This window comes from Hyla sarda, chromosome 8, assembly GCF_029499605.1.
Source record: "Hyla sarda isolate aHylSar1 chromosome 8, aHylSar1.hap1, whole genome shotgun sequence".
Lineage (NCBI taxonomy): Eukaryota > Metazoa > Chordata > Amphibia > Anura > Hylidae > Hyla > Hyla sarda.
The window spans coordinates 50880281-50898111 of NC_079196.1; the positions used below are offsets into that span (position 1 = coordinate 50880281).

The 17831-nt window shown below is 44.1% G+C and overlaps 1 protein-coding gene and 1 pseudogene across 1 annotated transcript in view; both read left to right on the forward strand.

Moving 5' to 3' along the window:
• The first annotated feature begins 217 nt into the window (after nt 1-217).
• The window catches only part of COL28A1 (collagen type XXVIII alpha 1 chain), a 151540-nt gene continuing 133926 nt past the window's right edge, over nt 218-17831 (forward strand). Inside the window, exon 1 of the mRNA XM_056535491.1 lies at nt 218-330. The gene's annotated coding sequence lies outside the window, so the exon portion shown is untranslated. The remainder of the gene's footprint in view (nt 331-17831) is intronic.
• Nucleotides 17395-17595, forward strand: LOC130290051 (U2 spliceosomal RNA; annotated as a pseudogene).

Genomic DNA, 17831 nt, shown 5'->3' on the forward strand with positions numbered 1-17831 from the left:
TATACTTCATAAGAAGTTATTTCCTTTTTATAGAAATCCTGGCTTATAAAAAAGACCCCACACTATCACAGTTCTGTCCGGCTGCAGCATCCTCTTTGCCCCAGCTGAATCACCGGCAGGGACAGAGTCCAGGAAGTGAGGGTGGGACTAGCACTCCTCTGTTCTCACTCCTATCCTATCAGACTGCAGCATGAATATGGAGAGGAGGGGGTTACATAGCAGTCTGCAGTGACTGGATGAAGAGACCCAACAGTCAGGAAATAAGCTAAGAGTGAGGACACGCCCCTTCCAAAGTACAGAATGAAAAAGAAAGTGAACAACAGAAAGAAGGTATTTGTGAGATAAATATAGGTGCTAGATCAGGATTAGGTATTGGGTAACATGTAGCATTTTCTTTTTTTTGTGGGATATGACAGGTTCACTTTAAGGATAGATATTCAGTATTTAAGTCCCATAAATCCATTTAAGGATGCAGCCAAGCTTATATATTCCAGATAAAACCAATGTATTTTAATAATGAGAAAATACTGTACAGAACTTGCTGTATGGGCATTGTCCTGGTTTTATTCAGATGTATTAAAGAGACTTTCAAGACAGTGGACCAGAATCTGAGATTCTCAATAGTGACTGGTATGAAGTCACTAACTCACTTTTAAAGGGGTACTCCCACCCTAGACATCAAAGGATAGGGGATAAGATGTCTGATCTCGGGGGTCCCGCCGCTGGGGACCCCTGCAATATTGCATGCGGCACCCACCTGTTTTTTGTCCGGAAGCGCTGTAGGGTCTGAGTCGTGACTACGGGAACAGAAGTCCGTGACGTCAGGACTCCGCCCCCGTGTGACGTCACGCCCGTCCCCTCAATGCAAGCCTATGGGAGGGGGCGTCACGCCCCCTCCCATAGACTTGCATTGAGGGGACGGGCCCCAGCGGCGGGACCCCCGAGATCAGACATCTTATCCCCTATCCTTTGGATAGGGGATAAGATGTCTAGGGTTGGGAGTACCCCTTTAAGAAAGCACAGAAGCTCTGCATGTCTATGTGCAGCATCCTTGACTATTGGAATGGCAAATATTCCAATAACTTATATGAATAGTGATTATTTCCTCTCCTTTTTATCTGCCATGACCCAACTGTTGTTGGTTTTACAGGTGTCATTCTACTTGGTCCTATGGCAACAAGAAGGAGCTTGTGTTTGTAATATGTATTTGTCACTTCCCAGATTGCAATGTGAAGGATACCACCTATTGCGGCAATAAAGCATGACCAGGCAGGAGTTCTTCTTGACCTGGAATGACATTCTTCAGGAGCTCTGTCAGACTTGCATAAGTACAAAGGTCAAGTCATGTCAGCGGCAGGAGCTGCAGGAGAAATACCCCAAATGTGATGGAGATGGATATAACTGTTCGGGAAAAAAATTAATAATAACATTAATTGTTAACATTTTCAAGTATGGTAGTAAAGGTGGGAAGAGATACTAAAGAAGGTGCTTAGTATATAAAAAGTAACTCTAGGATACTTCTGTGCTTGTGCTTGTAGGCATGCAACCCGCAGGCAGGAGCTGACCAAGGAATGTTAAATACAGTAATTGAAGGACCTGGTGTCACGTATTTAAAATGAAATTGTTAACTGTACAAGAACATGGTCTTTCAAGATGGCCGAATAAATCAGGGTTAGTTACTTTAGTTAATTTAGTTAGTTCTTTTAAATTAGATTATTTAAATATTTTTTCGTAAACAATAAATCACATAAAGACAAAAATCCTCCTTTTTTTTTTTTTTTTTACTAGACTATGCTACAGAGGCTGTAAAGTAAGTGTAGTTCAGATTATATAGTGTCTTTACCTGTGTTTAAAGGTAGTCTAGCAATTCATCTGTGATTTTTACTCCAATGTTTATTTTTAACAGCATACAAAATGACTGCCGTCTCAGGTTTTCCCAGGTTGCAGTGTGGCCGGAGACTTTACATCACTTGTCAGGTGTTCAGAGGGAGCCTGTCTCCGGGTGGGAAGGAGATGGTTCTGTAGTGAATAGTAGTATTGCAACAGCTGAAAACACCCTGGTTAGAAAACACTGGTCTACTGCATTGAAGGGAGCCCAGGTGTGTTTCAATGGGTGGGGTGGCTGATGTATGGAAGGGAGAAAAATGACCTCACACTTACAAACTATGAATCATGTGACTTGTAGTTTGAGGCAGAGAACTCAGTTCACAAAAAGCTGGCCACAGTATTATGGTAATCTCACAACATAGCCATTGAGCCCCAATACAAGCATGGATCCTTCCTAAGCATGTCCATTAGTGTCTGGCAGGTAAGAACTAAAATCACCTTATGGTGGATAACCCCTTTAAAGAGGCACTGTCATTGTTAAAAACTATATTGCAGGACTCATTATAATATGACATTTCACAATATACACCTGTTAAGTTTTTTTTTAATTTTCACCTGAAATTCAAGCTCAAAATAGCCGCCACTAGGGGTCGCCTATCTTTTAGCCAGATAGACTAGTCTAGATTTTACAGCATACTGGATACCGGCCGTAAAGCATACCGGTATCCAGTATAGGAGATTTCTATTGTGTATGCAAAACTACAGATAAAGGATGTGTGGACATGCTGGGAGCTGTAGTTTTACAACAGCTGGAGGCAACACTACTCTAACACAGTTATTTACAAACATTGCAGCTTCAGTTGTTACAAAACTACAACTCCCAACATGCTGAAATAGTCAAAGCTTTCTCGGACTCCTGAATGACAAAGAAGTTGATCAGACATTCAGGAGTCTGTGAAAGATGAATGACACACATAGTGACAGCTATGCTGATTAGCATCCAGCTTTACTAGGAGAAGATAAAACAGATAGAACATGTATTCATAAAAATGCTGTACTTTTATCTAAAAAAATCCTTGCACTAATGTTATAAAGATCTATTCTTATATTTATACATTTTATCCTGTTATGAATTCACCTTAATGTCTTCTGATTACTGCAGGCAAGCTCCAAGCATCTTCCTCTGTGTAACATGACACAGCATAAAACCAGAGAGGAAAGGGTTACAGAGTAGAGAGTACTGATTGGCTGACTGCACAGGCTTGCTCCTGCGAGGGAGACAGACTGACACGCCCCCTCCAGCCTGCACAATGAAAAAGTAACTCACCAGCAGATAAATGCTTATATCTCTGGATATATAGGTCAGAGACACATAAAAATTATACGCACATAATCAGGATTGGGTCCTGAGTAACATATCACTCATATTTCAAAAACAGATACAGTAACTCATACCACTGAAACCAGATGTGCAACAAACAGGGCAAAAATTGTATATGATAAATACCTACCGGTAATGATCAGGAAAAGGGGGAGGGGAGGGGGTACTGGGTATAGGGGAAAGGGGACGGCCTAATTGATGTGCAGCCCTGATATACCCTATAATAATGGACCCTAAAAATGGTGCCTAATCCTAGACAGAGTGGATGCCCTGAAAAGGGCAGCTTGCTCTGTACCCGACCTCTTGCTCCTCAAGGTTGCTCTGTATGTAAAGGAACAGAAGTCTCTCTGTCTTATTAGAAAATAAGCTGTCTAACTGCGTTGGATGGGAGAAGGTTCAGCCTAATGCCAAATAAAAATGCAATGTAACATGTGTGGCTCGTTGGTTAAGACCTAAAACTTAACATACAGTTATACACAATACAAAAATACAGAGACAGTAAAGAGATGAAGCTTGGAATATACTTTAAAAGACCTAACCCAAAGGGATGTCATAGTGCAGGTTGCTATGTGATAGCCTGGGGGAGTAGGGTATATGGGGGTGTAGCTGTGCGGTTACTAAGGGTGCTTGCTTAACCCTTTCTATTCGTGATGCCAGGGTGAGGGCTATTCTCTGTATGCTTGTCCTACCTCCACCCTTCCCAAGAGCGATAGGGAGATAGGAAATAATTGATTGTCCACAACCGGAGATTTGCAGAAACTTGTTGGAACTTTTACTGAAGATTTTAGGCAATGATGAACAGGAACAGTCCATACAACAGAGTCTATTAGAGCTTGACAAGTGGTTGGGCCCTCGTGAGTCTATTGAGCTTAGGAAGATAATTGTTGCGGTGATCCACTGGATTTAGGGGTTTAGATTCGATCCAGTAATCACGCTCGCTTTAGCGGGGATTGAGATTTTAACTCAACGGTTTAGTTTTATGCTGAGGCCGGCAGACTTCTGGCATAGCTTGTCTTTGAAAGTTGCACAGATCCGTCCTGCTAGTCCGGCATCCATGAGAGCAGCAACCCAAGAGAGCGATAATTGGCTACAGCTCCCTTATATGGGCAGGGGCTGGACTTAAGCTCACTGGTCCATACAACTATCAATCTTCTGTACAGAGAGTTATGGGTAAACATGTGACCCAAGGACCTCCAAAGGTCCTCCAACATACCATAGAGGAATCAACATGGTCACATGACCGAAGGTCCTGCGACGCCAACAAGGTAAGTAGACTAATATACACTATATTAAGTATACACATTATTAAATATATACATAATAGCATTATGAAATTAGAGAAGGAAGAGGCGACTAGGGGCTGTCCCACCTGGGGGACCCTACCTGAACGTAGTAACTCTGACTTTGGGGACCACCATACAAGGTACGGTATGCAATACGGTACCGGGACACCACAAATATATCCACTGATGTTAGAGTCCTGGCAGGAGTGTAACTAAAGGGGGTGCAGAAATAGCAGTCTGACTAGGCTCCTGGTGCCTACGAGGGCCCCAAGGCATATCTGCCCCATTAGAGACCAGTATGAAATATAGCACATGAGACCCTTTGGCAGATTTTGCATTGGGGCCCAGAAGTTACAGGTTACTCCTCTGAATCCTGGGTAATAGAAACAGTAATGTCACAGTACAGAGATAATACATTGTGATGTCACAGTACAGAGATAATACACACACAGTGATTTCACAGCACAGGAATAATAATACACAGTGATGTCACAGTACAGAGATAATACACAGTGATGGTACAGTGCAGGGATAATACACAGTTATGTCACAGTACAGGGATAATACACAGTTATGTCACAGTACAGGGATAATACACACAGTGATGTCACAGTAGAGGTATAATACACAGTGATGTCGCAGTACAGGGATAATATACACAGTGATGTCACAGTACAGGGATAATACACACAGTGATGTCACAGTACAGGGATAATATACACAGTGATGTCAAAGTACAGAGATAATACACACAGTGATATCACAGTACAGGGATAATACACAGTTATGTCACAGTACAGGGATAATACACACAGTGATGTCACAGTACAGGGATATTACACAGTGATGTCACAGTACAGGGAGAATACACAGTGATGTCACAGTACAGGGATAATATACACAGTGATGTCACAGTACAGGGATAATACACAGTGATGTCACAGTACAGGGATAATACACAGTTATGTCACAGTACAGGGATAATACACACAGTGATGTCACAGTACAGGGATAATACACAGTGATGTCACAGTACAGGGATAATATACACAGTGATGTCACAGTACAGGGATAATACACAGTGATGTCACAGTACAGGGATAATACACAGTGCTGTCACAGTACAGGGATAATACACAGGGATGTTACAGTACAGGGATAATATACACAGTGATGTCACAGTACAGGGATAATACACACAGTGATGTCACAGTAAAGAGATAATACACACAGTGATGTCACAGTACATGAATAAAATAAGTGATGTCACAGTACAGGGATAATACACACAGTGATGTCACAGTACAGGAATAATATAAGTGATGTCACAGTACAGAGATAATACACACAGTGATGTCACAGTACAGGGATAATACACAGTGATGTCACAGTACAGGGATAATAGACAGTAATTTTACAGTACAGGGATAATACACACAGTGATGTCACAGTACAGGGATAATACAAAGTGATGTCACAGTACAGGGACAGTACACACAGTGATGTCACAGTACAGGGCTAATATACAGTGATGTCACAGTACAGGGATAATACACACAGTGACGTCACAGTACAGGGATAATACACAGTGATGTCACAGTACAGGGATAATACAAAGTGATGTCACAGTACAGGGATAGTACACACAGTGATGTCACAGTACAGGGATAATACACACAGTGATGTCACAGTACAGGGATAATACACAGTGATGTCACAGTACAGGGATAATACACAGTGATGTCACAGTACAGGGATAATACACAGTGATGTCACAGTACAGGGATAATACACACAGTGATGTCACAGTACAGGAATAATACACACAGTGATGTCACAGTACAGGAATAATACACACAGTGATGTCACAGTACAGGAATAATACACACAGTGATGTCACAGTACAGGGATAATACACATAGTGATGTCACACAGTGGCGTTGCGACCCGGGTGCGGGGGGTGCGGCCCGCACCGGGTGACACCAACCTAATGGGGTGACACCAAGAGGCTCCGCAGCACCCACACCCCCTCCCCAGCTACACTGACACCCCCCTATGTGCCCGACCGGCCTCCCATCCGTCAGCACCCCCCCCCCCTGTGCTGTGTGTGCGGTGCGCCCGTCCGTTAGCAACCCCCCCCCCCTTTCAGTGCGCCCGTCCGTCATCACGCCCCCCCCTCACCTTCACCAGTACTGTGCCCGGCCTCCGCTCCCACGTCTGCGCCGGCCTGACGTCACACCGCATGGCCGCGCAGGGGGGCGTCAGTTACGTCACTCGCATTGCGCCCGGTGAGAAGGATCGCTGCGCTGGATGGGTGAGTGTGTAAGTCTGTCTCTATCTATGTTTGTGTGTGTGTGACTGTGTGTGTTTGTGTGACTCTCTGTGTGTGACTCTGTGTATTTGTGTGACTCTGTGTGTGACAGTGTGTTTGTGTGACTCTGTGTGTGTGTGTGTGTGACTGTGTGACTCTGTGTGTCTGTCTGTGAGTGTGTGTCTCTCTGACTGTGTGTTTGTGTGTGTGTCTCTCTGTGTTGTATGTGTTTTTTTTTTGTGTGTGTGCGTGTGTGTGTGTGTGTGTGGGGAGACTTTGACGCATTGTGGGGAACCTGCGGCCTAATGTGGGGAGTCTATGCTACCTAATGTGGGGAGTCTATGCTACCTAATCTGCGGAGTATATGCTACCTAATGTGCGGAGTCTATGATACCTAATGTGCGGAGCCTATGCTACCTAATGTGGGGAGTCTATGCTAGCTAATGTGGGGAATCTGTGCTACCGAATGTGGGGAAACTGCTACCTAATGTGGGGAATCTGTGCTACCTAATATGGGGAAATTGCTAGCTAATGTGGGGTAACTGGTACCTACCTAATGTGGGGAAACTGGTACCAAATGTGGGGAATCTATGCTGCCTAATGTGGGGAAAAGATGCTACCTAATGTGGGGAAACTGCTACCTACCTAATGCTCCCTCCCCCCTGGCAGTAGCACCATCATCATCCGCCAGCAACTACCCCCCCCCAGCAGCACCTCCATCAGCAGATCCTGATGGTGGATGATGGCGGTGCTCCTGCCAGGAGGATGATCCTGCCGATGGATGATGGGGGTGATACTGCCAGGGGGGATGGCCAGTAGCACCCTCATCATCCTTCAGCAACACCCCCCCCCCTGTAGTAGCACCCCGATCATCCACTAGCAACACCACCAATACCCCCCTCCCGTGGTAATAGCATCAGCTAACGGATGTTGAGGGGTGTTACTGCGGTTGTGGTATTATATTCAGAGGGTGCACTGTATGGCAACGTTATATTCAGAGGGCGCAGTTTGTGGTAGTGTTATATTCAGAGGGCACAGTGGGTGGTAGTATTATATTCAGAGGGCGCAGTTTGTGGTAGTATTATTAGAGATGAGCGAACTTACAGTAAATTCGATTCGCCACGAACTTGTCGGCTCAGCAGTTGATGACTTTACTGCGTACATTAGTTCAGCCTTCAGGTGCTCCGGTGAGCTGGAAAAGGTGGATACATTCATAGGAAAGATTCTCCTAGGACAATATACACCTTTTCCAGCCCACGGGAGCACCGGAAAGCTGAACTAATTTATGCAGGATAAGTCATCAACTGCCGAGCCGAGAAGTTTGTGACGAGTTGAATTTACTGTAGTTTGCTCATCTCTAAGTATTATATTCAGAGGGCGCAGTGGGTGGTAGTAATATATTCAGAGTGTACAGTATGTGTTGGTATTATATTCAGAGGGTACAGTATGTGATAGTATTATATTCAGGGGTACAGTGTGTGATAGTATTATATTCAGGGGTACAGTATGTGGCAGATTTATATTCAGAGGGTACAGTATATGGTAGTATTATATTCAGAGGGTACAGTATGTGTTGGTATTATATTCAGAATGTACAGTGGGTGGTAGTATTATATTCAGTGGGTATGGTGTATGGAAAGTTTATAATCAAAGAGTATAGTGTATACTAGTATTATATTTAGAGGATACAGTGTCTGGCAGGTTTATAATAATAATTGTTTTCATATAGAGGATGAGAATGCGCTGACATAGTGAGGAGACGTCTGGGCGTCACATTCTGCAGAGAAAAGTTTTAGCTGGACCAGGCGGTATGTACCATCTGAATTAGATAAGGGAAGACTATAGAGAAGACGTCTCCTGTAGTCACTGATATCATTGTGTATTCTCCTCACTATAGAGAAGACGTCACCTGTAGTCACTGATATCATTGTGTATTCTCCTCACTATAGAGAAGACGTCTCCTGTAGTCACTGATATCACTGTGTATTCTCCTCACTATAGAGAAGAGGTCACCTGTAGTCACTGATATCATTCTGTATCCTCCTCACTATAGAGAAGACGTCACCTGTAGTCACTAATATCATTGTGTATTCTCCTCACTATAGAGAAGACGTCACCTGTAGTCACTGATATCACTGTGTATTCTCCTCACTATAGAGAAGACGTCACCTGTAGTCACTGATATCATTGTGTATTCTCCTCACTATAGAGAAGACATCTCCTGTAGTCACTGATATCATTGTGTATTCTCCTCACTATAGAGAAGACGTCACTGATATCATTGTGTATTCTCCTCTCTGTGTCCTATCAGAGCTGTAGTCGCTTGTCAGTTCTACAGTTATGGTCAGTGAAACTACAACTCCCAGCATAACCTCACCACTGCATAAAGGGGTACTCTACTGGAAAACATTTTTTTTAATCAACTGGTGCTACAAAGTTAAACAGATTTGTAAATTACTTCTATTTAAAAATCGTAATCCTTCCAGTACTTATTAGCTGCTGTATAAGCGATTCACAAGAAGTTATTTTCTTTTTTAATTTCTTTTCTGTCTGACCACAGTGCTCTATGCTGACACCTCTGTCCATGTCAAGAACTGTCCATAGTAGGAGCAAATCCCCATAGCAAACCTATCCTGCTCTGGACAGTTCCTGACATGGACAGAGGTGTCAGCAAATAGCACTGTGGTCAGATTGGAAAGAACTACGCAACTTCCTGTGGAGCATACACCAGCTTATAAGTACTGTAAGTATTAAGATTTTAAATAGAAGTAATTTAAAAATCTGTTTAACTTTCTGGCACCAGTTGATATAAAAGTAAATGTTTTCCAGTGGAGTACCCCTTTAAGTAATTCTGGGAGCTGTATATTTCAATGGTGAAAACTTCTTTAACACTTTCCCATTCTGTGGCAACTGGTATATCTGATTATTATACTGGAATTTCTCACAATGCGCTACAACAGTGGTGTCTGTCACAACAGGCTAAAAACTTACTGGGGGGAGGGGGGAGGTATGGGGGTGACACCATTTTCTACCGCACCGGGTGACACCAACCCTAGCAACGCCACTGATGTCACAGTACAGGGATAATACACAGTGATGTCACAGTACAGGGATAATACACACAATGATGTCACAGTACAGGGATAGAACACACAGTGATGTCACAGTACAGGGATAATACACGGTGATGTCACAGTACAGGGATAATACACAGTGATGTCACAGTACAGGGATAATACACAGTGATGTCACAGTAAAGGAGTAATAAATACATTAATGTTACAGATTATGGATTATAAATACAGTGATGTCACAGATCACGGATAATAAAGTGATTTCGCAGATCTGAGATTATAAATACAGTGATATAAACAACATCTTTAGGGGTAACCCCCCAAAGGGGTGCACCCTAAACTAGAAATCCCCTATATAAACTTTTAAAACTTCAATGTTTTATTAGTATCACTTAAAATCGGGAGTATGATCCTTACTTTATAACCACAGCATATGTTGCAATTGTGAAGTCGCTATAACCCTGTATGCATGTGGTCACTGTGACCGTCCTGTGGATTCAAATTCAGGGTATATGCTGACATATATTGTATCGCACATAGAGGCTGCTAGTTAAAATTGTCATCCGTTAGCCATCCAACCCCGACGTTTCATCAGTCTGCGCTGACTTTATCAAGGGAGTGTGGCTAATCATTAATTCATAAGCCACACTCCCTTGATAAAGTCAGCGCAGACTGATGAAACGTCGAGGTTGGATGGCTAATGGATGACAATTTCAACTAGCAGCCTCTATGTGCGATACAATATATGTCAGCATATACCCTGAATTTGAATCCACAGTACGGTCACAGTGACCACATGCATACAGGGTTATAGCGACTTCACAATTGCAACATATGCTGTGGTTTTAAAGTAAGGATCATACTCATGATTTTAAGTGATACTAATAAAACATTGAATTTTTAAAAGTTTATATAGGGGATTTCTAGTTTAGGGTGCACCCCTTTGGGGGGTTACCCCTAAAGTTGTTGTTTATACCTAATTTTTGCCCTGAAATCCCTGGGGAATTTTGTTGAGTTATAAATTCAGTGATGTCACAGATATTAAAGGGTGCCAATTAAAAGCTGGTTAGGCTCAAATCTGTAGATCAAAGGTCAACAGCACTCCAACAATTTTCCTAAATAGTCTCTTTATTAAGTGATAAACTTGATATCAAGAGAAATCCAAGGGATCCTCCAGGCAAAGGGTTGAAGAACGGGTCTTTGGGGCAATTTATTCAATATGATGCATTTCGGTAACTTTTGCTCCCTTTGTCAAGTCTCAAGAGACTTGACAAAGGGAGCACAAATTCCCGAAACGCGTTGTCTTGAATAAATCACACTTTGTTATTTTAAACGATGTCCGCGGTTTGTCCAAGTCACCCACGGTGTGTGCCCCAAAGACCCGTTCTTCAACCCTCGCCTAGAGGATCCCTTGGATTTCTGTTAATCATGGTCTGTCTGCAAATATGGACCTGGGTCAGTGGCAGCCCCGGTTAATTGTCATATGTGATACAAGGTGTTGAGTTTTAAAGGGGTATTCCAGGCAAAAACTTTTTTTATATATCAACTGGCTCCGGAAAGTTAAACAGATTTGTGAATTACTTCTATTAAAAAATCTTAATTCTTCCAATAGTTATTAGCTTCTGAAGTTGAGTTGCTGTTTTCTGTCTAACTGCTTTCTGATGACTCACGTCCCAGGAGCTGTGCAGCTCCTATCGGGATATTTTCCCATCATGCACAGCTCCCGGGACGTAACATCATCATTGAGCAGTTAGACAGAAAACTTCAGAAGCTAATAACTATTGGAAGTATTAAGATTTTTTAATAGAAGTAATTTACAAATCTGTTTAACTTTCCTGAGCCAGTTGATATATAAAAAAAGTTTTTGCCTGGAATACCCCTTTAAGTTCAACACCACAATGTAAGCAATATTCTATCTTGCTACACATACACCTGTCCTGTCTAAGGATAACAGCACTAGGCGGCTTCTTGCTTATGTTTTGTTTTTTCCCTATATACTATAAACTTGATATCAAACTTCATGCGGCTTGGCATATATTAATATTAAAAAAATTGAAGCAAATTCACAGTTAATGTAATCTACTTAGTTCAATAAATCCAGAGTTGTGATGCTAACTTAAATGTTTCGGTTATCATAACCTTTTTTAACATAGTATATATATAAAGTAGTACAGAGCTATATATTTGCCACTAGACAGACCTGTGTTAATGCCACGGCTTGGCACAGATCTCCTGAGATGTACGATGTCATAGGTTTCCTTACGCATGAGCGACTGTCAGGAAGGGCTCCATGCATTCTCTATGGGAGCATCTGAGATACACAAGTGAAGCATTTATGTATCTCCAATGCTTCAATAAAGAATGGATGGAGCGTGCACTGACACACAGGGCCGTGTTCTGGAGATCATGGAGGGTCTCAGAGGTTGGATACCGGAATAAGTTTTAAAGTAGTGGTGTACCCCTTTAATCACTACACTCATAAAATACCTCAGTGTATGCTATTATGGCAATGTAATAAGCAAAACAGTTATACAGATAAACTAACATTGTAACCAGTGTGAACGTGGACATAAAGACGCCGCAAATTCTCATTGATCAGCCAACAAACAAGTGTTAAAGGAAATCTGCAGCGAACAAAACTCATCCCCTATCCACAGGATAGGGGATAAGTGTCTGATCGGGGGGGGGGGGGTCTTACCACTGAGACCCCCCCCCGCGATCTCCTGCACAGGGCCAAAGCTCTGCCGTGGCTCTCCTGTGCAGGAGGCGTGTCTGTATGGGGTAGGGGCGTGGAGGTGGAGTACCGTTGACCTCAGTGAGGTCGACGCTACGAGAATTAGCTGGCGCACAATGCAGGAGCCCCTCCTGTGGATAGGGGATAACTTTTGTTGGTTGCAGATGTCCTTTAACTCTTTGTTGACTCTTTTACACTGGGCAATAGTGGGCCTATTTGAATTATATTTGCCCAGTGTAAGGGGTTATCCTGTTCTGCTCCCCAGATCACCACAAAGCAGCTAAATGAAACTAAAGAGGAGAGACACAGCCATAATGTCTATCAGGGAGGCAGGCCCGTCACTACAGGACAGGCAAACCAAGCAATAGCTTGGGGCCCCGAGCTGGCCCGGGGCCCTGAGTAGAGCCGGTGCTTGTCCATCCTGTAGCGACGGGGCAATTCCCCCATCACTATTAAGGACATCCCTGTGTCCCGATAGATGCTTTCGGGACACAGGGATGCCCCCGTTAACTCTCTGCGGCCCCGCGTTAAGTTTAAAAACGCTGGGGCAACCGGGAGATAGCGCATGCAGGGACATCACTGACGTCCGATGCGTGCGCCCATAGCAACGGAGGCGCAGAAGACCGGAACATCGAGGAGGAGCAAGACGTGCGCTGGCCAGCTTGGTAAGTGACCAGCGGGACGTCATCTTCGGTGTTCCGACCACCGCTTCTCCGGTCCCGGGAACTAATGCTATGGCACCGGAGGAGCGGTGGTCGGAGCACTGAAGTGGGGCAGTACACAGGCATACAGCCTCCAGCCATACACTGTAGAACAAGGAGTAATGCGCACTACTGCGTATTTCACCTGGTTATAACTAGCAAGCAGAGGGGGCCTCAGCACTAACATCCTGACCGATTTTAACTTTTGACAAGTTAAGTTTAATGAAAGTAACCTTTTAAACTATGCTGTCTTATTTTCTGTAACTTAGTTAAAAACAAACCGGATTAGAAGTTTAGGATATTCTGGGGTGAGCGGTGTTGTTATGTCTATGGATGTAGTGGGACAGAGAGATGCTTCCTTTTTATTTCTATACGTAATACACATTACAGGACCGAGCTGTCTGCGAGTACCTGTGATCTTCAGCTGCTCCTATAAATGCCGGATTCGCTAGGGATTAGGAATGTACTGTAAATCTAAAAGACATCTTAAAAGGAAGATATAAACACATCAATCTCCTGCCATGCACTAGAAGCTATAAATATTCTGCAAGTCCATGTGTCTGGTGAGGTAATAAGCAATATATTATGAGGATTTGATGTTAGAGAAGAATCTCATCATTGAATTTCTTTCTAGAAGTTCCATCGACCCCCCGGAAAGTACAGAATCTTACTCCAGGTCTCTAGATTAAAAATGAATAGAGAAATTTGTTGAAGAAATCCAACCTACAGCAGATGAAATAAGGATTGAACATGTCACCATTTTTCTCACTAAATATATTTCTAATGGTGCAAATATTTCACCAGATGTTGGTAACAACCCAAGTAATCCATATGTACAAAGAATGTGTAAGAACATGAAATGACACAGGGAAAAAGTAGGATACGTGAAGAAAGGGAGGTGCAAAAAAGTATGGAAAGCCAAGACGACAGCAAAAACAAATAAATGCAGCCCCTTGTCAGTGCAAATAATATCAGCTGGTTCAACAAGAACTCTCCCATCTCCATAGGATGGAGGAGTTAATAGCGGACTCCAGACGATCAATGGACAAACACCATCTGATCTGGGGCCCTTGGGTCTCTTTCATGTCCTCCCCTGAGTATGGATCTATAAATCTGGAGCCTCCAGATCCCCCGAGTTAATTGCCAATTTGGGGGATGCTCGCGCCCTTCTCTCTCACTATCTAGCGACTGCCTGCTGTCGATACGCCATGTTGGAGAGTCTTAGCCTGTGCGCCCTGTTGAGAGGTAAGCCTTTTCTTTCCTTTGCCCTTGTTCTTCGTTCTCTCTTGTCTTCTCCTCCCCCTCTGTTTCCAGCCATCTCCTTCTTCCTTTTCTTTTTCTCTTTGTCTCCTTTGGGAAGCGCGCCAACGTACCTATTCAGTCGAGAACTGGCAAGGGTAGTTCCTTTCTACTCTTATTGTGGAGCCTCCATTGAATGTGATTATGATTATTCTTACTGTTATTGATGCACATGGTTTTCTTTCCTAATCTGTGTGTATGACAATACACGTGCATTTATGTGTGTTTGTATTTTTGGAAAACTTTCAATAAACTTCTACTGTTTAAAAAAAAAAAATATCAGCTGGTTCAGTCCCAACTGATGGTCTACAAAAAGGTCACACAAGACACATCTCATGATGGGTAAAAGCAAAGAGATGTGTCAAGACCATCATAATCTAATTGTTGCAAAACATACCAATAGCGTAGGCTACAGGTACATTTCCAAGCTTCTGAATGTTCCATTGAGCCCTGTGTGGCCCATAATATGGAAGTGGAAAGACAATTGTTACACCCTGAATTTGCCCTGACCAGGTGCCCCTCACAAGATTTCTGATAGAGGAGGGAAAAGAAGGATGACAAGAGTTGCCCAAGAGCCAAGGTCACTTGTGGAGAGCTTCAAAAAAAAGCTGGAATTAGCAGGTACTGTTGTCTCAAAGAAACAGTATTTAGTAGGGATGTCCCGATACCATTTTTTTAAGATTGAGTACGAGTACCGATACTTTAATTCTAGTACTCACCGATACCAAGTACGAGTACTTTTATTTTAAAGGGAATCTGACCCCAGGGTAACCCGGTCTCTGGCACTGCTTACCGTGCTCATATGTGGGTCCTTGTTGTGTACAATGGAGGCGTCTGCTGTAGTATGAGCCAAGATTTCTCTCTTCTCCATTGGACAGAACAGGGAATTTGCATTGGCGGTGAGACCGATGTACACATGGTGAGCAACGGTAGAAACCGGGTCACCTGCACCCTCTACCTATAAATTGAAGTTAGTGCAGGTGACTCTGCTGTAAGATTGCCTTTAATAGTAGGGAGTATCCCCCTTTAGACATTAGCAGGGCCCCCCTTTAGACATTAGCAGGGCCCCCCCTTTAGACGTTAGCAGCACCCCTCCCCTTTAGACATTAGCAGGGCCCCCCTTTAGACAGCAGGACCCCCTTTAGACATTAGCAGGGGCCCCCTTTAGACATTATCAGCCCCCCTCCCCTTTAGACAGCAGGGCCCCCTTTAGACAGCAGGACCCCCTTTAGACATTAGCAGCCCCCCCCCTTTAGACATTAGCAGGACCCCCTTTAAACATTAGCAGGGCCCCCCTTTAGACATTAGCAGGACCCCCTTTAGACAACAGGCCCCGCCTTTAGACAACAGGCCACCCATTTAGACAGCAGGGCCCCTTCTAGACATTAGTAGGGCCCCCCTGTAGACCGCAGCTCTCACCCTTGTAGACAGCTCACCTGCAGCTGTCCTCTGTCGGGTGCTGCTGCTCCGTACTCCCGTCCACATCATGGCGATCTATGGAGGAGCTTGTGACACTCACATCACTCTGCTTCCTCCGTAGCATTACGCTGGGTGCAGGGGAGGAGGAGTGACGTGTGTGTCACATGCTCCTCCATAGATCACCATGATGCAGACGGGAGAACCGGGGTTAGTGAAGATCGGGACACAGAACGCTTCAAGACAGAGTTTTCTTCACTACACAGGGCAGCGGAGCGGCAGCAGGTATCAGACATGTTATCGGGAACATTGAACGAGTCCCCGATACCATGGAAATGGCCAGTATCGGCCCCGATAACGATACTAGTATCGGTATCGGGACATCTCTAGTATTTAGTGAGAAAAATGGTGACGTGTTCAATACTTATTTCACCCACTGTATTCTATTCATCTTAAAGCCTCCAAGACACCCACATGAAAGTAACCAGCTCTGCCAAGTGTCAATGCACGATAAGGGGATGGCCACAGGAGATAGATTTGCTGTGGATTTTCCGGGGGGAAAAAAATCTACATGGCAGATTTCCAAAGTTTACAGTAGCAGCAACATTGATGAGATTTGTAATATCCTAACCATACTCAATAGGAAAAAAATCCTTACCAAATCCACATGGAAATTAACCTGTGGTGCAGATTTTGAATACGTCAACTGTTGTGTCAGATCCACTGTGGACTTATCGCAATTAATTGTGCTGTTGTGGATTTTGCGTTAATTGTTCTGCAGAATTGAAATACATAAAATTTTTTGATATCATTAAAGGGGTACTCCACTGCTCAGCGTTTGGAACAAACTGTTCCGAACGCTGGAGCCGGCGCCGGGAGCTCGTGATGTCATAGCCCCGCCCCCTCATGATGTCACGTCCGCCCCCTCAATGCAAGTCTATGGGAGGGGGCATGATGGCTGCCATACCCCTCCCATAGACTTGTATTGAGGGGCCCTGTATCGCCGGTCATTACGCACAGAGCGAGTTTTCTCTGTGTAGTAATGACAGCGGGGTGCAGCAGCTGAAATCCCAGGGTCCCCAGCAGCGGGACCCCCACGATCAGACATCTTATCCCCTATCCTTTGGATATGGGATAAGATGTCTAGGGGCGGACTACCCCTTTAAATGGGTACTGTCACTTTAAAAAACTTTTGCCGTGTCTTAGAGACATGTCAAAAGAGTGTTCAGACCAATAGCTAGAACATTAAAAGTATTCTCTCCTAGCTCTGTGCCACGTGACTAAGACGGACTCCCAATATAACTTTATAGGATCATCCTGGGAGAGAAGTGCTCAGCGATGTGCTTCTCTATCTGCTTATTCTAGTCACTCGCTTCTCGGCCTTTTGGCTAAGATCAAGTGTAGTATCTGTTCTTATCATTTTTTCATGCTGGTGGGCAGTAACGCCGGTATGGGGCTGGTGGGGATGGGTGCTGCATGGAGGGTGCAGGTGTACCAGGGCTTTCCGGGGCTGGTTCTGAGGAATCAGCTCGACGGCTGCCCCGATGTGACCTGTTCCCTCCGGGTCTCGCCATGAGGCTGAGAGGGTCTAGAGCCGAGGTACTTTTGTGCCTCGGGGAGTGGTGACCCCGAGGTGCCGAAACTCACTGGAAATACTGGCTCACTGAGTTGAAGCACGGGCACCATAATCTCTTCACCTTGTGGCACTCACCTCTTGATTCCCGGCCTTCTGGCTAGGATCAGAGAAATTTTTATAGATCCGGCCGGATGTCCTGGCAGTATATCTGCACACATTCACTTATTTA